At 50.8% G+C, this 23,686-nt stretch overlaps 1 protein-coding gene across 2 annotated transcripts in view; it reads left to right on the plus strand.

Moving 5' to 3' along the window:
• Positions 1 to 23,686, plus strand: part of LRRC4B (leucine rich repeat containing 4B) — a 56,232-nt gene that overhangs the window by 4,969 nt on the left and 27,577 nt on the right. Inside the window, exon 1 of one of the 2 annotated variants that reach the window (XM_037820371.1) lies at positions 17,843 to 18,187. The exons of the other annotated variant lie outside the window; for it this stretch is intronic. The gene's annotated coding sequence lies outside the window, so the exon portion shown is untranslated. Of the gene's footprint in view, positions 1 to 17,842; positions 18,188 to 23,686 lie in introns of those variants that run through there. 2 annotated transcript variants of the gene reach the window in all.

The raw sequence follows: 23,686 nt of genomic DNA on the forward strand, positions 1-23,686 counted from the left end.
ACAACCTTAATTCCACCAGCATCCTTAATTCCTCTTTGCCATTTACCCTCACTTACACCCGAGTCCTAGGGATTAGGACGTGGGTTTCTGTGGGCAGCCGTCACTCTGCTGACCACAGGGGCACACGTACTGAGGATGTGCCCACCATCTGTGGGTTAGGGGCTACGTTATGATTGGAAGGAGCCAGGAAATAGAAAGGAAGGGAATTAACACTCGACTGAGTGCACACTATTTTGTCAGACACTATCCTTGGAACTTGACATTATTTACATTTTTAACTTTTTATGCCAATCTATTAAATATAAATGAACATCCCCATTTTACATTTGAGACAACAGAGGTTCTGAGTGACATAGTGACTTGTCCAGGGTCACACAGGTAGCTGGTGGCAGAGGCAGGATTTGAATTCAGGCATGCCTGCCTCTAAAGGTCATTAAAATAGAGCCTTTTATTTTCATAGAATGCTCATGTGTTCATAGATATTTCTTTCCTTCTTAAAAATTAATTTTCAATTGTGCAAGTAATGCAGGGGTAGTTAGTTGCCCTTGCTTTTTTTATTTTTTAATTAAAAAAATTTTTTTCCTTGCTTTTTTAAAAAGAGTGTTACAGTTAAAGTGAAAGTCCTGCTTGAGAACCTCTCTCCAGTCTCAGTCACTTCCTGGAAGTGACCATTGTCATCAGTTTATGGTGGATCCTTCCAGCTCTTTATCTAAAAGTGTATACATGTCTAGTAATGTGTATGAATAGCATTGTGTAGTAAATGAGTAGTAGTGTTTTGAGCAAGCATGTGAATGTGTTTTTAACATAAATGGGATCATATTGTACGTATTGTTCTGCAGCTTGCTTTTTTAACTCAACAATGTCTTAGAAATCTACCCAGATTTATTTAGATAGTTCTGTCCCATTCCTTTTAAGAGCTGCAGTGGTATTACAGAATACAGAAAGCTCAGTTTCTTTATCCATTCCCCTATTGCTGGACTCGTGGTTTCTTTGCTCTCACAGGCAGTATTTGAGTAGTTTTATACAAGTTTCATTGGGTTCATGTATGTTTCCTTACAGTCAGTAAGGAGAGGTAGCATGATCAGGTTATGTGTTATAGGCATTTCAGTTTTAATAGACACTTCATGTAACTGTCAGCTGTTGCTGTATAACAAATACCCAAAACTCAGTGACTTGAAACAACCATGATTTGTTATTGTGTACGTGTGGGCCGATCTAGCCTGGGCTTGTCTCGGGCAGCTGTGTGCTGTGGGTTTGGCTGGCTCAGATCTGCTCTGTGTGTCTCATTCTGGGCCCAGGTTGAAGAGGAATCAGCTATGGGCAAAGCTTGTCACGGCAGTGGCAGAGGCCAGAGAGGACCAGTGGCAGTGTGCAAGGCTGCTTCAGGCTGATATTCTGAACCAACACACCCGCAGGCCATTGGCCAAAGCAAATCACAGGACCATGGGCAAAGCTAAGGAGCAGGGTGTGCCCTCCATGCATGGCAGGACTATGCAAGGGAGGGATGCACTGGTGGGCAGAGGGCCTTATCAGCACTTAACACATCCATCAGCTTAGCTTTTGCCAATCCTATGGGGGAAATATATATTGATTTTTTTTACAAAATGCTTTCATAGCTACTCTCAGCCAAGGGGCAGCACAATCTATAGGGGAACGCACCAGGTGAGAATTATAAGAGCTGCCACCAACCACCCATCCTGTCACTCCCTCTACACAGATCTCAGCCTCCTCGTCTGGAAATGGAGCACAGGATTTGGAGCCACAGAGCCCACGGTTTAGATCCTAGCACTTCTGTGTGCTTGTTTTATGTCACGTTGGACAAATCTTGGCTGTAAAATGGAGTTAGTAAACTCTGTTTTCCCTACTTCATGTAGTAGGAGTCCAGTACCACTGCTGACCCAACCTCTTTATTTTAGAGTCCAGCAAACCGGCACCCACAGGGAAGCAATGCAAATGTGCTGAGCAGGGCAGGCAGACACTACCTCTCAGTGTGCACCAGTCTGTTACGCTTGCAAGTAACAGAATCCCAGTGCAAACTCATTTAAGCCAAAAAGGGGAATGGAATGCAAACTTCTTGAGTCATGTACCTAAAAATTCAGGACTAGTCAGCATCAGGAATGGCTGCATCAAGCACTCAAAAGTTGCTGTCAGGAATATGGCTCAGCATTCCTCCATTCTGCTTTCCTTCTTGTTGCATTCATTCTCGGGAGCCTCTTCTCAACTATGGCAGGATCACTAGGTGCCATATGAGCAAAGTAAAGGAAAAAAAAACAGGCCCCTGATGTGGACAAATGACAAAAAGCCACTAACTCTGGATGGATACATTTCAAAAAGGCACCCTTCTGACTGGCGCAAGCCTGCATCCAGGGTGTGTGGTTCAGCAAGAGGAGTGCAGGCAGAGTTTATGCGGCACACGAATTGCCCAAATGTGTGCAGCAGCCCTGAGGGTGGTAAGATAGCTACTGGCAGCTCCAGGTTGCCTTTCTACTAACCAACCAATCCCAATGTTAAGTCAGCACCTTTTCCTGGTTACCCCAGAAAAGGTCCCAGGATTGGTTCTCGTTGGCTGGGAGGATTCAGCTCTCACTGGTCAGGCCTGTGCCATGTGCTGCCCTGAATCCTTACAATAGGGATAGCCCTAGCAAAATCAGAAATCACACAGAATGAAAGGAAGACTGGGAGAGTTTGCCAAAGGGAAGCGAGGGGGCTGTCATCAGGAAGAGGAGGAAACACACGCTGGGCTGACAAGACAGATGGTGCCCACTACACTCCCTCAAGGAGGTTTCAGTCCAGCAAGGGGAGTAATAGACAAGAGGCTTAAAAGTTGGAATTGGAAGGGCACAGAGTATCTATCCCCTAGGAGTTCCCCTATTTTAAAGATGGGAAATCCGGGGTGAAGAGACCATCACTGAGGTAGGTCCGTCTGCTGGACTAGATTGGAAACTTCATGAGGACAGCTTTTTGTTGTTGTTTTGTTTTTCACTATATCCCCAACTACCAGCACAGAGCTGAATCGATATATGAGATGAATGAATTAATGCATGCAGGAATGAATAAATTGATTAATAGGATAGGAATGATTAGAAATGAAGACAACAGGATACAGGTAGAGTCACAGTCCCCAGATCACACATAATCTATTAATTTTTAATATTTAAGTTATTTTCAAATTTGACTAGTATAAATGGTGCTAGTTCATACATTTTTGTCTACTTCTCTGATTTTTTCCTTAATATAGGTTCCTATGAATTGAATTACTGGGTCATTAACAAAACTTTACAGCAAAAGCTGAAGTGATTTTCACATAACCGTTTCATTTAGCTCCTTGTGATAAAGCCCAAGGGCATAGCATAAAGAACTCAGTGGTTCTTTTTTCTGCCCATCAAATGAGCAACTACTGTTTTAACGTTCTCCTGAATGCTGTGAGGGTGCAGCGAAGCAGACATTCCAGTCCCTTCAAGACCATCGGAATGTAAATTGATACCACCCTTTTGGAAAGCAATTTGGTGGTTGGTGTCAAGTGCAGGAAAAATGTTTTTGCCCTTAGGTGCATAAATATTCACAGACTTCTCCACAGAGAGGTTCATCATGATGGTGTTTATAACAGTTTTAAAAATAAAATTAGCAAGGGTATCCAGCAAGAAGCAGAAATGGTTATGTTCATTGTGCTACCTCAACTCAGTGGAATAGTACACAGCCGCATAGAATGACATTTGTGAGGAATAAATATTAGCATGAAAATGCTTGTGAGATAATAATGTTCAGTGAACAAAAGTGAAATGCAAACATTTTATATGATGTATGAATCTAACTATGCTTTTAAAGGCTAAGTGAAAATGCACTAAACTATTGAGGAGTGATTGTATTTGGATTGTGTATGGAAAATTTTTTCTGCTCTTCTTGTTTTTCTAGTGATTCTTTCATAGTCACTGTGGCAGATAGAATAAAGATGTCTACGTCTTAACTCCTGGAACCTGTAAAAATGTGCCTTCCGTGGCAGAGGACTTTGCAGATATGATGAGTTGAGGGTCTTGACAGTAGGGGTCATCCTGGACTATCCAGGAGGCCCTGAGGTAACCACAAGCGTCCTTCTAAGGGGGGGTGGGGCAGAGGGTCAGAGAGAAGGCCATGTCATGGCACAGGCAGAGGGACAGCAGGCCAGGGGACGCTGGAACAGACGTTGGAGTGGTGTGGGGCCACGAGCCACGGAAAGCAGCTCTAGAAGCTGAGCAAGGCAGGGAATGGATTCTCCCCTAGGGCCTCTAGAAAGAATTCACTTTGATTTTAGCCCAGTGAGACTGATTTTGGACCTCTGACCTCCAGGACTATAAGACAATAATACAGCATTTGGTACCAGAAGTGGGGTGCTGCCGTAACAAATACCCAAAAAATGTGGAAGTGGCTTTGAAATTGGGCAGTGGGCAGAAATTGGAAGAACTTTGAGGCACTTGATAGAAAAAACCTGGATTTACCTCAACAGGCTGTCTGAAGGAATATAGATGTTAAAGACTTCCCAGGTTAGGGCTCATAAGGAAGTGAAAAGCTTAGTAGAGAAAAACTGTGCTGTCCTAGAGAAAACCTGGATCATCATAAACAGACTGTTAGTCAAAATATGGACATTGAAGGCTCTCAGAAGGATATTAGGAACATGCTGTTGGGAACTGGAAGAAAGAGGATCCTTGTCACAAAGTTGCAGAACACTTGGCAGAGCTGTCTCCCCTAGTTAGGAGGGAGGCAGAACTGGTAACAGAACTTGTAACTTGCCCCGCTTTGGGGAGCCTTTTGAAGTCTTTGTCTGCTCTGGAACTCCCAGAGGACAAGTCGGCCACCCTGGTAGTTAGCTGAGGAGATTTCCAAGCCAAGTGCTGAAGGTGCAGCCTGGCTTCTGCTTACTCCTTATGGTAAAGTGCAAGAGGAAAGAGCCAGAGTGAGGGAGGAGCTCTTAAACAAAAATGAACCAAGACTTGATGATTTGGGAAATTTCTCAGCCTATCCAGATTGCAAAAGATGCTAAAATTAGGAAACTCACTGTCAGGAAAGCAGGATCTGGAGAGGAAGCCAAGGGGATGGCTGGACAACTTTTTGCTAGTGCTTTGGAAGGATCAGAAAGTTAGAGCAGTCATTCACACAGAGGGGTCTTTGTAGAGTTTAGGTAGAGATGGGATTATCCAGGAAAGAGCTGTGGAAGAGCCTCTTACTTAAGGCAGTGATGGCTTTGAAGATGAAGGAATGGGCCACAGACCAAGAAATGCAGGTGGCCCGGGGAATGACAAGGAAACGGATGGCCCTCTAGAGCCTGCAGAAGCTGTGCAGCTCTGCCGACGACTTGGACCCATGTGGATTCCCAACCTCCAGAAAGGTTATAAATCTGGGTTTTTAAAGCCACTCAGTTTGTGGTAATCTGTTATAGCAGGAATAGGAAGCTAATAAGATTATGAATTACTTTACTTTAAAAAGTAAACCTTTAAAATATGTATAAAACATAGAGAAGAATACCCAAATTATCCCCGTGTAACTGGCAGCCAGATCATGAGCTAGAACATTCCCAGGCTCCCAGACGGGCCCTCCGTGCTCCTTCCAGGCATCAGCTTCCCCCAAAGGGCACCCCCGTCCTGCATTCAGCTCCTCTGGGTGACTCTGCCTCCCTGTCTGTGGAATCACACAGCTGCCCTCTTGGTGCCTGGCTTCTCTCACTCCATGTTGCTTGTGCGAGTCCTCAGTGTTGTTGCATGAGTGTAGACCCTTGGTTCTCACTGTGGTGGGTGGGCCGTTTTGTGAATATTCCAGGATCTATGTGTCCACCCTAGGGTGGGTGCACACTGGATCGTTTTCAGGTCTGGGCTGCTGCGAGGGACATTGCCATGGGGCCTTGTGTGTGTCCTGGATGCATTTCTAGTGGCATAAGCCGGGGCCCTGGAGGAGATGCCCAGGCTGTGTCCAGAGTGGCCATACAGTCTTCTCACTGGCATTTAATGAGACCTGGCCCATTTTTTCCTATTGTCTAATTTCTTCTTATATATCAGAAGGAATTTTTTACATATTCCAAATAAGAATCTACCCCTGTCTGTAGCTTGCCTTTTCACTTTCTTAATGGAGTCTTCTGATGAACTAAAGTTCTTAATTTTAACGTAGTCCAAATTTACCATTTTTTCCCTTTATGGTTAACTTTTCTGGGTCTCGGTTAAGAAATCTTTCCTGCCCCAAGTTCATGAAGATACTCCCTTATGCTTCTCTCTTTTAAAAGCTGTATTGCTTTACCTTTTAGATTTAGATCCTTAATCCATGTAGAATTTATTTTTTGAATGATATAAGGTAGAGGTCAATGAATTATTTTTAGGAGCCATTTACATACAGTGAAATGCAGAGATATTAAGGTTACAGTTCAGTGAGCTTTGGAAAATTTATACACATATATAACCAACACTCAAATCAAGGTAATAGAATATTTCCATCAATCCCTACCCCCACGGACAACTACAATTCTGATTTCTATCACCAGATTAATTTTGTCTTCTATTGAACTTTATATAAATAGAATCATGCAGTATGTACTCCTCTGTGTCTGGCTTTTTAGTACTCAACTTACTGAAATTCATCCATGTTGCTGAATGCATCAGTAGTTTATTCTTTTTTATTTAAAGATTCCCAACATTTACAAACACTCAAGCAACAGCTCCCCCTTCCCTTCCACCATCATCCACTAGTAGCCTCTAATCTACTTTCTGTCTCTGAGTTTATTCTTTTTTGTTGCTAAATAACATTCCATTGTGTGAATGTACAATGTAGATACATAAATAATGTTTAAATGTTGATGGACTACAGTTGGTTTATCTGTTCCCCTGTGGATGAACTTGGGGGTTGTTTCCAGTTTGGCACTGTTCTTAATAAAGACACTCTAAATATTCCCACCAAGTGCTTGTGTGGAGCGTGGGGACACATTTCTCTTGGATAATACGTAAGAGTGAAGTTACTGGGTCATAGCATAGATTATATTTAACTTTATCAGAAACTGCCAACCCCTTTTCCAAAGTGGTCATAAGATTTTCTGTTCCCACTAGCAGTGTATAAGAGTTCCAGTTTCTCCACCTTCTCACCAACGTTTAGTGGTGTTATCTTCTTAATTTTAGCCATTTTAGTTGTTGTGAAGTGCTATCTCGTGCTTTTAATTTGCATGTTCCTGACGATTAATGATGTTGAATAATTTTTTAGGTGCTTAGTAGCCATTCATATAATCTTTTTTATGAAGTTTCTGTTCAAATCTTTTGCCCATTTTTAAAATCATATTTTTATTGTACAATATAACATAAATACATAGAAGTGATAACTTTCCAAGTGCAATTTAACAGGTAGAGAACAAATTTCAAAGAATGATATGAGTTACAGTTCCACAGTTTCAGTTGTTTCTTTATTGTGAAATATAATATATGTACAAAAAGATGATAACTTTCAAATTACAATTTAACAAGTAGCTATAGGAGAAATTTCAAAGGATGCGATGGGTTACAGTGCCACCATTTCAGTTCTTTTCTTCTAGCTATTCTAGTACCCCAGCAACTAAGAAAAAGAAAATTATATAGAGATTCAGTATTCATAATCTTTTGTTAAATTCCATCTTCTCTGTTGCTACCCCTTCCTCTAGTTTAATCACTTTCCTGAATTTCAGGGATGTCTAGGCAGTGATCACCCTAACTTGTTCGTGTTGAAAAGGGGTGTCGACTTTATGCAAAAATGGGACATATCTGATTTCTTTTGCCCATTTTTAAATGGGTTGTCTTTTTTGTTGTTGATTTGTAGGTATTCTTGATATATTTTGTATGTGAACCCTTTGTCACATATGTGTATTATGCATATTTCTTCAGTCTATGGCTTGTCTTTTCATTTTCATTTCTTAATAATCTCTGTGATATCCATCCATGTTGTTGAATCATGGTTATCAGCAGTTCATTCCTTTTCATTGCTTTTATTGTATTCCCTTGTACAAATACACAATTTGTTTCTCTGTTCTCCTGCTGATGTGCATTTGGGCTGCCTCCAGATTTTGTCTGTTATGAATAAGGATGCTATGAACATTCTTGCACAAATCTTTTGTATTCATGTGTTTTCATTTCTCTTGGGTAAACATGTAGGAGTAAAATTGCTGGGTCAAAGGCTAAGTGTATGTTTAACATTGTGAGAAACTGCCAAACCATTTTCCAAAGTGGCTGTATCAGTTTACATTGTTGTATCATTTTACATTGCCACCGGCAACATATGGATGTTCTGGTTGCTCCACTTTCTCACCAGTATTTTCTGTGGTTCTTCTTTTTAATTTGAGCTGTGCTGGTTGATGTGAAGTGGTATTTTATTATGCCCCTTCATTTGCATTTCTCTGATGATTAATGATGTTGAGCCTTGAAATATTGGCCAGTTTCATCTCTTCCTTCGCAAAGTGTCTGTCCTAGTATTTTGCCCTTATTTTGATAGGGTTGTTCATCTTTTTATTCCTGACTTTTAGAAGTACTTTATATTTTCTAGAATTATATCTGATACACATATTGTAAATATTTTCTCCAGGTCTTTGGCTTTCCTTTTCATTTACTTACTGGTGCCTTTGATAAGCAAAAGTTTTAAATTTTGATTAAGTTTAATTTATCAAATTTTTATGGTTATTCCTTTCTGTGTCCTAAGAAATCTTTGTCTCACCCATGGTTGCAAAAATATTCTCCTATATTTTCTTCTTGAAGCTTTATAGTTTTAACTTTTGTGTTTAGGTCCATGATCCATTTTGAATTAGTGTTTGCATGTGGTGTGAGGTAGGGGTTGATGTTAATTTTTTTCCATACATTTTTTTAGTTGTTCTGGGCTTTCTTTTCCTGCATTGAATTACTTTGGTCCATTTGTTGAAAATCAATTGATTATAAATTGGGCTTTATATAAAAAGTCTATTCTGTTCCTAATTGTCTACTCTTGGGCCAAAACCACAATATCTTGATTACTGCTGCTCTATGGTAAGTCTTGAAATCAGATAGTTTGAGACTCTGACCTTGTTCTTCTTTTTCGAGATTGTTTTGGCTATTTAAGAGCCGTTGCATTTCCACACGAATTTTCGATTGGACTTGTCAGTTTCTACTAAAACCCTGTTGGAATTTTGATTGCGATTGCATTGGATCTACAAACTAATCAGGGAGCATTGACGTCTTAGCAGTACTGAGTCTCCCAGTCCATGGACATGGTATAGCTGTTTATTCTGTAGCCCTGCTTTATAGCATTCAGTGAGGAAGTCTTGCACATCTTTTATTAAACTTATTCCTAAGCATTTTATATTTTTGATAAAATTAAGTGGGATTTTAGATTTTCATTTTGCTCTTGTGTATAAAATATTTTTAATGACCTTGTATCTTGCAACATAGTTAAATTCATATATTCATTCTTGTAGTTGTTTTTGCAAATTCCTTAGGGTTTTCTACATACACAGTGATGTTGTCTGAATAAAGACAGTTTTACATTTTTTTCTGCGTGACTGAAATAATCATCTGGTTTTTCTCTTTATTTTGTCATGTGTTGAATTACATTCACTGCCTTTTGGATGTTTAACAAATCTTGCTTTCCTGGTCTAGGCCTGACTTGATCATGATGCACTAATCTTTTTAGATATTGCTACGTTAGATTTGCTACTCTTTCATTAAGGACGTGACCATCCATGTTCATGAGGGAAACGGGTCTGTAATTTTCTTTTCTTGTAATGTTTGGTTTGAGTATTGGGATTATGCTGACTTTGAGAAATGATTTTGGAAGTGTTCCTTTCTCCTCTGTTTTCTCAAAGATTTTGTGTAAGTTCTAGAATTTCTATTTTATACAGTTTCTGTATCTCTGCTGAGATCCTCCACCTGCTCACTCACTGTGCCATCTTTTCCTTGAAGTCCCTAAACCCATTTATAATAGCTGCTCTAAGATTCTTGTCTGTCATTTCCACCATCTGGGTCATCTCACGGTATCGACTGCTTTTTTCTTGGTTTTGGAACACTTCACCTGCTTCTCTGCAAGCCTAGTACTTTTTTTGCTGTGTGTTGTAAATTGTGGATGACACTGAGCATGGAGCCTATGTTCTGCTGTCTTCCTTTCATAGGTATTGAGTTTTGTTCTGAAAGGTGATTGTGGGCAAGTGTTTTCTGTCGTCTCGGGCTGGGCTGGTATTCTTCGTCCTGGGCGTAGCCTCGCCCCCGGGATGTGGTCCTGACTCCTGAGCATGACTTGTCTGCATTCTCTGCTAGTCCCTTCCATTCTGGCTGGGTGTATCTGCTCAGCTCTCCTGCCTGTCATGCTGCCCTCTGTGGGGCCTCGTGGAGTCTTGTCCTACATAGACAGGACCTGTGAGGACCCCACACAGATTTTGGGGCTCCTACATCACGCAGTTCCCTCTTCTTCAGTGCCCAGTTCTGCAAATTCCAGCCACCCCCAGACCCCGCTCTCTGCCTCCTCAGCTCAGCAAGACTGCTCTGCTCTGCATTGGCTGTATCTCCCTGCTTGTCTTTTTATTACTGACTTTTAGAAGTAGTACCTATACCCTAGATTCATGTCTTTACCTGACACACACGTCAGGGAGTGCTCCCAGTTAGGAAGCCTTGCGCACTCTTCTTCTTTCGGAGACCACTGTCCTCTTCCTGTTGTCCTCCTGTTCCTCGTGTTCTGTCCAGTTGCTCCTGGCAGAATCAGTGACTCCACTATGGCCGTAGGCAGGGGCTCCCAGTGTATTGCATTTATAGCGAAAAGAATATTTTTGGTTCAAGTATGCCCCAAACAGTGTGGCAGGGTATAAAGAGCATGTGCTTTGGCATCGAATAGAGCAAATTTGGGATCCAGACTTCCTACCTGCTTGCTGTGTGGTCTTGTGTAAGAACTTTACCTCTCTGAACCTGAATCGAGGAGGTCAGTGGCTTGTTTCTTGCAGGCGGGTTGGGAGTATTAGAGAGAGCTGGGCGTCCGTCTCAGGCACAGAGACCCGGCAGTCAGTTCAGGCTTTGTTATCCTGGGTGACGGCTGTATTTCAAGAATAGTATTCAAAGTGTGTAGAAGACTGGCTGGATTGCATATAATATTAAAGAAATGTAATGAAAATGTATCATTTGTGTGGCATTTTATAGACACTGGCATGGCAGTAATCACCGAGGATAGGCCAGGCCTCTGTTCTCAAGGAGCTTTGCAGTGGTCAACAACAGCAGGTGAGAAGAGAGGTAAACAAACAAATATGAAAATTTCAGTTATTAATAAATGCTGTGAGGACAATAGAACAGCATGATAGAGAGTAACCAGAAGTGGGTAGGAGAGTGTCTTCAAATAAGCTAGACAGGGAAGGCCCCTTGAGGAGGTGATATTTAGACAGGGGCCTGGTGGCCAGAAGGGGTCTTGGACCCTTGGCTCTACCCCCACACTTGGAAGCCAAGGAAGAGGAGAATCCAACAAAGGAGTCTGAGGAGGCCCAGCCAGGTGAGGGAGGAGGCCATCAAGGGGTTAGTTCACTGCAGCCAAGAGGACACCTGGCTTCAGAAGGGACAGTACCCAGCCTGCCAAGCGGCTGAGCAGGAGGGGCTCGAGAAGTGGCTGTTGGATTTGCAATGTGGAGGTCACCGGTGACCTTGATAAGAGCCGCTTAGCAGAGTCGGGGATTGCCCACTGGTGTTCGCAGAGAGAAGAGGACATGAGCACAGCTGATGAACTGCAGGGGGATGCGGTGTTGGAGGAGGAGACCTTTGTGGTGATGGTTTTCAAGATGGGAGATACTAGAGCGTGTGTCAGTGCTGACGTAGAGAAAGAGATATTGCAGATGCATGTGTGTGTGTGTGTGTGTGTGTGTGTGTGTGTGTGTGTGTGGTGACTGCAGGTGACAACCTGCCCTAAATGTTACTTCTCTTGTCTGAACCCCCCCCCCAATGTTTTTGTTATGGAAAATGTCAAATATCCAGGAAGTTGAAAACAATTTTAAATGAGCATCCATACACCTTCCACTTGGATTCAACACTTGTTAACCTTGCGGATGCTGCCTGATGTGAAAGTTGCAGGTGTGACACTCACCCCCTAATGCTTCCACCTGAACCCCTGCAGAATGAGGGCATTCTCCTACATAACCACGACATCATACCCTTGTCGCATCCATGGAAACAACCCTCAAGTCCAAATCCACATTTTCCCAATTGCCCAGATACTGTCTTTTAGGGTTTTTTGAAACTTTTTTTCAAATTAAGATCCGATCAAGGTCTGTGCATTGAATTTGATTATGGTAGCTCTTCAGTCTCTTTTCATCTGGAGCAACTTTGCTGACCTTTTCTCCCCCATGATACTGACTTTTTTAAGAGAGCAGGTCAGTTGTCTTGCAGAATGCCCTACGTTCCCGATTTGTCCGATCGTTTCTTCATGATGTCTTTCAACTTGTTCCTCTAGCCTTTCTCCGTCCTGTAAGGTGGAAATTAGGTCTGGAGCAGAGGTTCCCAAACGTTCTCTGTTCACGGTGCCCTCGGTCATGTTTTCTTGGTGTCCGTAGGCCCAAAGAAATCCCTACCAGGTCCATTTATTAAGTAGGTCCATATTTTCAAGGATTCATGTCCTAGCAAATTAGTAGCCAATTGGAAAAGGAATATGCATCAACTGAAAGAAAAATGTTTTATCTCATTCTTAGTAACATTACTTACTAATGGGATATGTTTACCTTGAAAAGTGCACAATCTCTCAGACCTCAGAATCAGATTGGATACCACCACCTCTCATTTCCTGTCCAACAATGGTTTTTGGGGGGTACTCGCTTTTTATGATAGAACTTCCAAAAGCGTCACACAGATATGAAGTCATCCAAAGACATGGAGTACGGCCTAAGGCTGAAACTGAGCTACCTGGAGCTGGTAGGGCACTTGGTGTCCTAGAGATGTCAAGTACCACTACGTTTCCTTTGGAATTTTAAATGTCCTGTAACCAGTGTGTTCTGCAGCCAGCTGGCACTGACTTCCAAGAACGAGAAAGATGCATGTCTTCTCCAGCCTTCAGTGACCTCACCTGGGTGGCTTGAATTGGCCATGCTGGGAAATCAGCAAACACTACCAAGCGGAGCTTCTCACCAGAGGGCTGGTTGTTCCCTGTTTGTCATCACAGCACTGCCACAGCCCGCCATGAGTTAGAGGAGCAGCCCCCCCGCCCTGCCCTGGAAGCATGGGCCTAGAGGCTTCATTAGTGCCAGCTTTGACATTCATGGCAAGAAAACTGCGGGTGATGCTGTGTTCTTACACCGTCACGTTGTCTGTCCCAGGGACTAGGGCACTGTTTCATCGCTTTGTTAAGATGGGGACCTCTGGATCTCCCCATGATTCAGGTGTGATTTTCCCCCTGCAATGGTGTGTGTCATCGGTGGGGGGCCTCGACCAACTGTGAATATCCTGATGATCCTTGCACTGTGTGTTCCAAGATGGTGATGATCTAATTTTATCAGGCCGTCGTGTGTGGGGGGGAGTGTGTGTGTGAGTATGTGTGTGCGCGCACAGTGCGTTACCATTAATTATAGTCATTCCTCTGGAAGCTGAAGCGACCCCTTCAGGCTCACCTGTGTCCTTCTGATTTGACCCCTTGACTCTTTGAGCATCTTCTTGTCTTTTGGCACTAAAGCAGCCCTGGGCTTGCCTTGCACTTGCCCAGCCCACACCTGAAGCAGCCACCTCTCCAGGGAGACGGGGTCCTTTCGGTGGGAATGATATTTAGAAACCCAGAGCTGTGAGGCGCACGGGCCCATCTCAGTCTCTCTTGCAGCCCTGATGGAGGCAGCTGGGAGCAGGTGACCTGCAGCCATCCTGTTGGCGAAGGACCGAGTGCTAGTGTCCTGTGTGGCTGTGGTCACCTGTCGCTGCACAAAGCAACATCAAGTGATTATCTCTCAGGATTTCTGTGAGTCAAGAATTTTTGAAGGCCTCGGCGGGGAGGGGCTGACTTGGGGTCTCTAATGTGGTTGCAGTGAGACGGGGGCTGGAGCTGGAACAGGGGGCCTAAGGCAGCCAAGGGGTGGCCGGGCATCTTCCCCTCTTCCTGTTGTCTAGGGACCACTCCCTGTGGCCGCTCCGCGTGAGTGGGTGGGGGTTTCCCGGCGTGGCAGCCTCAGGGCGGTCAGTCTGCTTGTACGTTGGCTGGGAGCTTCGCGATCAAGTGTCCAGCCAGTGAAGCAGAAGCTGCATCCCTTTTTATGACCGAGCCTCGGAAGTCCCTTAGCATCAAGTCTGCCAGGCCCAGTTGGTGGAAAAGTCCCTGGAACCCTCCCAGTTTCAAGGGGAGGGGACATCGGAACACGTGACAGTCGCTTTGTAAGAAGAGCTTGTGGGAGGAAGATAATTGTCACAGCCACCTTTGGAAATAGTCTGCCACCCTGACTAGGGACAAATACATGTGTTCTGGAAGCGGGGCAAGCAGGCAGCAGGGATGTTATCTTATTGTGAAAATTGACCATCCAACTCTAGGTACCTTTTTCAGCAGTCACCGTCCCTAAGAGTTAGGGTTGGGGTTGGCTTAGAGGCAGAGTGACATCAGGATTGAGGCTAAAATCTGGGCTCCAGCTGAGCGGGCCCTGGGCTGGTGCTGCCTTCCCAGAACTCAGCACCGCAGGACAGTCTTGTCTGGGCCCCAGTGCAGGTCAAGGCACGTGGCAGCTCTCGGAGTAGGTGTCCTGAACGATGTCCAAGCGCGGGCCACCAGGCCTTGAGACTTGTACCCGGTGAATCCCCACTGAAAGGCTTTCTGACCAAAACAAACTATATTAAATGAAAAGGTCATTCATTTCCCCCATTTTATTTATCGGAGGTATACTGGATAAGCACTTCTGATCAGGGTGGATAAAATGACAGCCTGAAGCAGAGGAACATGATGTTTGGGTTGACTTGTGAAGCCTGTCCCAAAGGAAATGTGTAACTCCCGTTTGTTTTTTGAGACAGTGAAAATGCCTTGTGAACCTCTGTTACTATGAGGGTCCCCAGGTTCAGTGCCAAACTCCCCCCACCCTTATCGCACACTAGGTGCCCCACAACCTGAGTGCGAACGGGGCCAGGGTGGAGGCTGCTCAGAACTGACGCTTGGTTGGAGACTAGGGTTCAGCTTTAGGGCACAGTTTAGAAGACAGAGGGTAGCGTTGAGGTATGTGTTTGTGTTTGAACTGAAACCTAGTTTGAACTGAAACTCCATCCTCATCTTTTTCAGCTCTTGCTCTGCTTCATCCACACTAGGCTTATTTCTTTCTCACACATATGCCAAGCTTGGTGCCCTGTGAGGGCCTCGGCACTCACTGTTCCTTCTGCCTGGAGTAATCTTCCCAGAGGCTGTCTCCTCATCTTTAGGTCTCGGTGCAAAAGCCACTTCCTCCAGGGAGCCCACCCTGATCACCCGAAGTCCCCTGCTCCTTTGCTTTGCTTTCTTTCTTTTTCTTTCCCCTCTTATTTTCTTCACGGCATATACCAATTCTCTGAAATAAGTCCTCAGTTTACCCTCTCTGCTGAAAGGAGAGCTCCATGGAGGCTGGGAGGGAGCAGGCTCTGATTGGTGGTTGCTGTACAATCTTTTCTTCTCCAGTCACGCCATGTAGCCAGGGCTGCATGGACCAGGAGGCCTCCCCACTGGCTGGTAGACGTCCCCTGCCTCCTGCCCTCCCACCACTGCTCTGGCCTCCCCCCGAAGCCCTAGTGACGAGAGGGCTACCCCTGCACAGCACAGCCTCCAAAGCCTACCCCAGCTTGGTGCCCACCAGTCTCCAGTGTCGCTTCCAGGGACACTGTGGGGAACAGAGGAGATGCTTGTCCAGCAGCTGGCTGTAGCAAGCACACGGCAGCCACTGGCTGCTGCTGTGACCGCTGCCACCGAGCCCGTGCCTCCCTCGTAGATGTTCTGGGCGTACACTTGTCCAGCCTTGTAACCCAGAGCTTGGCGGCCCCATCTTCTGGGTGCAGCACCCAAGGGTGCATACACCACCTGTCGCTGCCTGCTCTCCCCTCCTCTCCTTTCCTCGTTTCTCCTCTCTGTGGCTCTCGCATCTCACCTTTCCCAACCTCCAGCCCACATCTGCTTCTCACGCACCCATGTGTGACCTCACTTCTCCTCTGAGCCTGGCTCGGTGAGACGTCTGCCTGGCCCCGTTTCCTTCCCAGCAGCCCGAACCCCTGTCCCCAGATTGGCCCCTGGTTCTCCCCATTTCTGCTGTTTGAGGTGGGGAGGGCCACACTTCCTCCTGCCTGGGGCTCTCAGGGGAAGAGGAAGAGCCGGGCCCTCTGGGATCCTGGGGCTCAGGAGGGGCCCTTTCTCTTTTCTCTCCTCCATCCTAAGTTGGTAGCTGGACCCTGGGGTGGAGACAGAAGGCCTGAGGGTCTGCCCTGACCCCCGCACCTGGGAGGAGAGGCTGTGCCTGGACAGGGGGCTCTCCCTGCCTCCTGGCAGCTCCCTTCTGGGTTTCTTTCCCACTGAAATCCCAATGCCCCCAACCCTGGTGCCCGAGCCTTTGGGGAGACAGTGGACACGGGGAGCAAATGGGGCAAGGGGCAAGGTGACCTCTGGGAGGCCCCCCTTCCATCCCCACATCCCGGTACCCAAGGTGCAGCACCACCTTCACAGCTCCAAGTGTCTCCCCAGCACCTGCTGCCAACACCTGGGGGAGGTGAGAGAAAGGCAGAGAGGGAGGCTGGGGAGCCTGTCTCCATTGCCCTGGGGGCCCCCAGACCCCTGGATGCGAATCCGCCAGCTCCCCCACCCCACCCCAACCGCAGTGGCTCCTATGGAATGAAGGTCTGTGTGGATGGAGAGGGCACAGCCAGGGCACCTGGAGAAAGGCCCCTTCTTGCCCCTTCTCTCCCACAGGCTCTGGCCACCCCTCCCTACCCCCTTCCCAGGCCGGCCTGGCCTGCCTCTCTCTCAGCACCTACCCCGCCTCCCCCATTCCCCCCCCTCCTACTCCCCATATTCCCCCCAACAGGTTGCTGCCTTCTCTTCTGTTGTCTTTTCCAATCCTCTCCCCTTCTCTCCCCCTACTTCCCTGCCCATCACCCTTTAATTATTTTTCTCTCCTTTCCTCCCCTCTGCCCCCTTCCTCTGCCTAACTCCTTCTCTCCCCAGCCTTGGAATTTCTCCCTCCATCCCACCCTCCCCTTTCTTTTCCTCCCTCCCCTCCTTCCATTGCCCTGTCAGTCATTTCACCAATATTTATCGAAGGGGCATGAGGAGATTCCTCCTCCTATTTGCTTCCTTCTCTCCCCCTTACACAGCCTCCTCCCTTCCTTTCCCTGTTTCAGTCCCTTCTCACATCTCTCCCACTTTCCCTCCTTCCCCCTTCTCTCTTCCCTGCATCCCTCTTCTTTCCTCCATCCCCCTTATGCTTCTCCCTTCTTTCCTTTCTTCTGTTCTCCTTCCCTCTTTTTCTTCCCTCTCCCTTCTCCTCCCTCTCTTTTTCCTCCCCCTTTTACCCACCTGCCCCATTCTCCCTCTCTCCTTTCTTCCCCCTCTCCCTCCCCCTCTGTCCCTCCCCTTTTCCCTCCCTACCCATCCTCTCCCTTTTTTTCCCTTCCCCTCCTTGTTTTCCCTTCCCCATTCTCCCCCCACTTCCCTCCCTCTCTCCCCCCTCTCCCCCCTCCTCTTCTTCGCGGGCAGCCTCTCCCCCAACTCCCGGCGCCCTCCTCCCTGCCTCCCTCCCCTCCCTCCCGCTCCCCCACCATCATCAGTATTCCGCTCGCGTCTCCGCCGCTCTCGGCTGCTCTCGGTCGCTGCCGCACCGTCCGAGGCGGGGGCCGGGGCCGGGGCCGGGGCCTGGGGGGGTGGGGTGGGGGGAGAGCGGCGCCGGCGGGCCCGAGGAGGGAGGAAGGAAGGAAGGAAGGCTGGAAGGAAGGAAGCAAGGGAAGAAAGAAGGAAAGAAAGGAAGGCAAGAAGGAAGGCGGGCGGCGTGCCGGCTGGCGAGGGCGCCGGGCCGGGCGAGCGAGGAGGCAGAGCGGCCCCCCCGAGCCCCGCCGCTGCCGCTGCGGAAGCCCCCTCCCCATCCAGGAGCCGGGGAAGGGGGAGAGAGCGAGAGACCCCGAGACCCCGGGCCCGGCCGCAGCCCCGCCCCCCCGTGCCTCCCCGCCGCGGGCCTCGCGCCCCAAATCCCCGAGCCTCATTGGGGGGGTCCTCCCCCCGCGGCCGGGCATGCTGACCCCCGGAAGGAGCCCCTCTCCTCCATGTGAGTAGCCGCCGAGAGGTGCCGATCCGGGCCAGGGGCCGAGGGCGGAACCTGGGGGCCGGGTGGGGGGCACTCTGTAATTGGGGGACAGTGGTCTTTAGGCCTGCTCCGGGCGGGGGGGGGGGGCGGCAGAGGACAGTGGGCGGGGCCTGGTGAAGAGCAGGAGCGGGTGGGGGAGGCGGGCGGGGGGGTTCTCGGGGCCCGGCGGGTTCTGTGTTGGGGGGTCGCCGCCTGCCCGGGGCTGTTGGGGGGGCGGGGAGGGTGCTGCGCGTATCCGCGGTCGCTGCGCATCCCGCCGTGGGGTTGCGGACGGAGGCTTCGGGTGGGGGGCCTCGCCTGGCGTAGGCCTGGGCCCCCTTTTCTGGGGCGGGAGTCCTGGTTCTTCTTACCCCCCCATTGCCCCTCCCACCCTCCACACTGCTGCTGCTTGGGCGGGGGGCACGGCAGTGATGGGGAGGGGGAGAGGCGGGCACGGGGTTTCCTTGGTGACCGCGCCTGGCAGGAGCGGTTGCCGTGGCAACCGGGGAGAACCGGGGAGTTTGGGAAGTGAGAATGGGAAAAGCGGAGAGGGTGGCTGGGGAGCGAGACAGCCCCCTCCCCAGCCGTCAGCCCCTCTCCCTCTGGAGTCACCCAGACCCTACTGGTGGGCAGCAGAACCCCAGCCTCTCCCTCTTCCCAAGACCCCCCTTTCCATGACCCCATTCGGCCTCAGGGCCTTCTGTCCTTGGGCACGTGTCTCTCTGGGACCCCAACCTCTCTCCCACCTTCCTTCACCCTCTCCTTTTGGGGGCCTCCCTTCCTCCCCATCCTCGCACCTGCTCTTCAAGGACCTTCTAGCAGCACTTCAGCTTCCCCCCAGGATCCCCCCACCCCCATCCTGACCCGCTCCCTCCGGAAGTCCCCTACTTTGACCCTCTCTTCCTGAGACCCTAAGTCTAGCTCCTCTCTCCTCCAACCCCCTCTCCTAGCCCCATTCCTCTCAGGACCCCTTTTCTCCACCCCTTCTCCCTGCACCCCAGCCTCTGCTCCTTTCTGCCTGGCACCCCTGCTTCTCCTCGTTCTCCCTGGCACCCCTGCTTCTGCCCCTTTCTCCCTGGCACCCCCAAGCCTCTGCCCCATTCTCCCCAGATCCATCTCTTTCTGGGACCCCCTTTTCTGACCCTTTCCACTGAGTGATCCTCATCTCTGTCCCCTCACCCCGCAGACCACCCCAATCCTGAGACCCTCCTCTCTGGTACCTCTCTTTCTCAGATGCTTGTCTCTTTTGAACTCACCATCTAATTCCAGGGACCCCAGGGCCCAGGCTCACTCATGGGACCCCCTCCCACTTTTTCATGTCCCTTTCATGGGTTTCCCCTCCTCTCGGGCCAGGGGCCCGGCCGGTCTCTTTGCAAGGCTCCAGGTCCCCAGTGCCCATGGTGCCCCCCTCTCCCCCTCTCGCCATCTCTCCCACCCCCACCTCCGCTGCCCCGGAGTGCCCCTGGCGCCCTCCCTACAGCCTCAGGCCAACCCTCAGGGGTGGGGAATTCCCCTGGGGAGAGCCCAGCTGCGAAGGGGGAGGGGAGGCGGGAGCTCAGGGCTGCCCCTCCGCCCCCTCCCCAGCTGGGAGCTGCAGTGGAGTCTCCGCAGCGCCCCATTGCTATGCACCTCACATCCCAGTCCGGGCCGCGCAGCCGCCAGACAGGAACTCGGGCTCCAGCGGCAGCTGGGAGTAGCCGGAGCCGGCGCCCCTCCTGCCCGGGCAGCCGGCAGCAGCACCTCCCCACCCGGCCCCCCACCCCGGCCGCCTTCCTCTTCCTGTAGCATCTGGTCGCCTGGCTCCTTCTAACCTGCATTTCGCAGCCTCCTCTTCCCCTTCCCACCTTCCTCCTTCACTTCCCTGGGTCGCTTCATCCCAGCCACCAAATACACAGATAGGAGGGACACATTGAATCAGCAGAAAGGCGGGAGGGAGGCGCTGGCACCAGGAGGGAAGGGGCAGCCAGAGAGGGGAGGGCCCTGCAGAGCCCAGCAGACACCCAGCGAGGACGCACCCTGCAGTCAGACCGCCAGTTACTCACTGAATTTCCAAAAGAAAGGGGAGTCGGGAGCCGGGGCACACCCTGCCACACGGGCCGGCGAGGCAGAGACACAGGGAGCCGCAGACTCAGGGCCCGCGGGCCAGACCCCAGCGCCCCCAGGGGGCCCGGAGCAGGGCAGGCATACCTCCCCCCCGGCCAGAGGGACCCCAAATCGGCCTCAGGCGGAGGGCCAGAGAGTGTGAGAAAGACAGGCATGTGTGGGCAGAGGTGCATGTGCACACACACACACACACACACACACACACACACACAGAGTCATTCACAGGCAGCCAGAGCCCCAGATGTGGAAGTGGAGAGACCCAGAGTCAGCCAGAGGCCGGGGAAGTAGGGGGAGGCCGAGCCGTGGGTGCCGAGACCACACGCAGAGGCCGGGAGAGGCTGTGGGACCCAGTGGGAGGTGAGCGGTGGCCTCGGGCCTCGGGGTGTGTAACCCGGTGGCGGTATGTGTGAGGGCACACGCAGGGGCTGCGACGCCCGCCAGCCCCAGAGAGCGGGTCCCAGGGACGGCCGTCCCCGAGGGAGCCGAAGTAAGACAACAGGGATCAGAGGTTCACTGGCACGTCTCTCACCACTGGAGCTGCCCCTGAGCACATGCGTGTTGCTCACACACATGTGGTCGGAGGCCACATGGGTCCTAACATGTCCTCGGGAGGCCCTGTCTGTCACCAGGGTCTTGCGGCCCCCCTTCCTGGGTGCCCCTTTGCTCTTACCTTCTTGTCCTCCCCCATCTTTCTGGGCCTGGGGGGTCCTCCAGCGTCTTTTTCTCTCCCGCCGTCAGCTGGGATCCCTGGGTCCCTGCATCCAATGCTGTGCTGTTTCTTCTCAGTTCTCCCCTCCTCTCCTGCCATCTTCCCCTCCCCCAGGGCATCTCCCTGCTCCCTGGGGGCCACAAGGTCACTTTCAAATGTGTACTCCATCGTCAACATTTTTAAAAATTATTTCAAGATTTCACATACATATCCAGATTGCCAGCTTCTTTTGAGGATTCTGCCCCAGGGCAATAGCCTGGTGGGCTCCCCGCAGCTGCCCACTCTGGCCGCTGGGCGGACGTGGCCCATCTGTGGTTCCAGAGTCTGCTGGGTCTTCAGCCTCTGCCATTTTTCCCTCTCGCTTCCTCCGCGCTTTGCTCTTTCTGCCCCGTGCGCCCTGCACACTCCTCCCTGGGTCTCTTTCGGAGATCTGGGTCCCCTTGCCACGTCCCTCATCCCTCTGCCCCTCCCTCTCCCTCATCGCACTCCCAGCAGTTTTGCCCCAGCTCTGAGCCTCTCGGAACTGGGCCCTGCTTTGGCCTAACTGCCTCCCCACGTCTGGGGGAGATGGTTCTTGGGGCCACCAGGGTGTGGGGGACAGACAGGCCCTTCAGCCAGGGGCTCACTGGATGCCACCAGTCCCCCGCGGAGTCCTGGAGTCACTGTGGTCAGTCCTTCTTGGCTGTCTGCGTGTACTGGACTGCGGCCGGCAGGTGGGGGACAGGGATCCAGGTTCATCCAAGGGGCTGGGCTCCCACTTGTCAGAGTGACAGTGCCCCCTGGGCTGCCTGGGTTCAAGGGGGCTGAGGGCTATGGAGGGCTGGGCCAGGGTCACCCTCAGGGTCCAGCACTGGCTGCAACACCCTGCTCCTGGAGAGGGTGGGGGTCTCCCTGGTCTCCACCTCCAGATGAGGGTGCTGGCGATGGGGGCATCTTTGCACCAGGACCGCGCCCAGGGCCGGCTTTAGTCCCACCCACTGCCCTGGCCGGGGGTGGCATCCAGGCCTTCGCCCCTCTCTGGCAGGGCCAGGGAACCACCGTGTCTCTGGGTTCAGGGTCCCTCCATTCCCACCTGAGGGTGGGCTGGCTCTGCCCGTCAGGGGTGCAGGAGAGTGAGAAGCAGGATGGGACGACCCCACTGCCAGCGTCCACACAAGAGCCACAGACAGCGAGGATGCTGGGTGAGGGGTGGGGGGGTGGCAGGCTTGTGGTATGGGGCTGAGGGTGGTCCTGGCAGGCATGAGAACCCTGTGTGGGACACGGGCGGGGAGGAGGGCAGGCGAGGCGGGTCTGGGGCCGCAGCATTGGGCCACGGGGCCCCTCTCTCGCCCTGTCGTCTCCCTTCCCCCTCAGCCAGGGCCCTGAGCTCTTTTTCAAACACTACGACAAAGGTCGGAAAGCAGTGCCAGCCACAGCTCCTGTGCAGGGCAAACCCCAGGTGGTAAACGTGAAGGAGATTTGCCCTCCCCCTCCTAGGACCCCCCAAGGTGGGGCTGGAGACAGAAGGACAGGAGCTGTCATTTCTGGGGAGCTGGGCTCTGTCCTGGGTGTCGTGTGGGTTCTGTCCTGGGGGGCAGCACAACTGTCAGCCCTGGCTTTACAGAGGGGGACACTGAGGCCCAGGGAGGCAGGCCCCCAGCCCAAGTATTGGCCGCCCTGTGGATTTCCTCTCCCTGCAGAGGCTACTGCTTTTCAGAGGGGAAACTGAGGCCCAGAACAGGGGGTTGCAGGTCCATGGGACGTCCATGTGGAAACTGGGATTGTTCATAATAATCATCAGCTGTTGAGAAGAGTGGGCTCAAAGGAGACACCAGCATTCCTGCGGCCCAGGCGTTCTCAGCCTCCACCCCCAAAGCACGCAGGGGAGGACTCCCCTGCTGATCCTCCTGGGGGGTTGGGGGGAGACCCCCCCGGAGATTGTCTGGGCCCCCTACTCCCTGATAAGTGAGCATTTTGGCTCCAGCCAGCCCCTCACTTACGCACGGAAGGGACACTGAGTCACAAAGTGGGGAAAAGACTTCTTCTTCCAACCCAGAGGGAATCAAGGATAGCTCTAAGACAGCTGCGGACCAAGGGCCCGGCACCTGGACGTTGCCGCCTGGATCCCCGTGGAGCCAGGGTCCTCGGCGTCACTTCACAGACAGCAGGACAGAGCCTCAGTGAGAAGGGGGCCGTGTCAGGGCTTAGGGCCCACCTGCCTGCCTGGGTCCCCCCCTTGCTGTCCCTCTTCTTAGAACACCGGTGCACTGGCATGGAGAAGGGGGGTGGTTTTCAGTTTTAGGGTGACTGATACGGAATGCTTTCCCTGCCAGCCATGGGCCCCACTGCAGCCTGGAGGAGGCCGTCTATCATCCCCACTGCACAGATGAGCAAGGCGAACCCCAGGTGGGGTGGGGGGCCCTTCCCAGGGTGACATTTGAGGTTCAGACCCTGATCTGGCTGATTCCCACATTGAACCACCCCCTAACCAGAGCCTGGCAGGGGGAGCGGACACAGGGTGGAGTGGGAGGTAGACTGGCACAGGGAGACCCTTCAGCCCTTAATAATGCAGAGTCCCAGGCCCGCTGGACCTGCAGCATCAGACCTGCTTCTTAACAAGCGTCTGCACAACAGTGGCTGAGAGGAACAGTTCCAGCCCAGTGGTTCTCAACTTTCTGTTATTTTTTGGT

This window comes from Choloepus didactylus, chromosome 27 (genome assembly GCF_015220235.1).
Source record: "Choloepus didactylus isolate mChoDid1 chromosome 27, mChoDid1.pri, whole genome shotgun sequence".
NCBI lineage: Eukaryota > Metazoa > Chordata > Mammalia > Pilosa > Megalonychidae > Choloepus > Choloepus didactylus.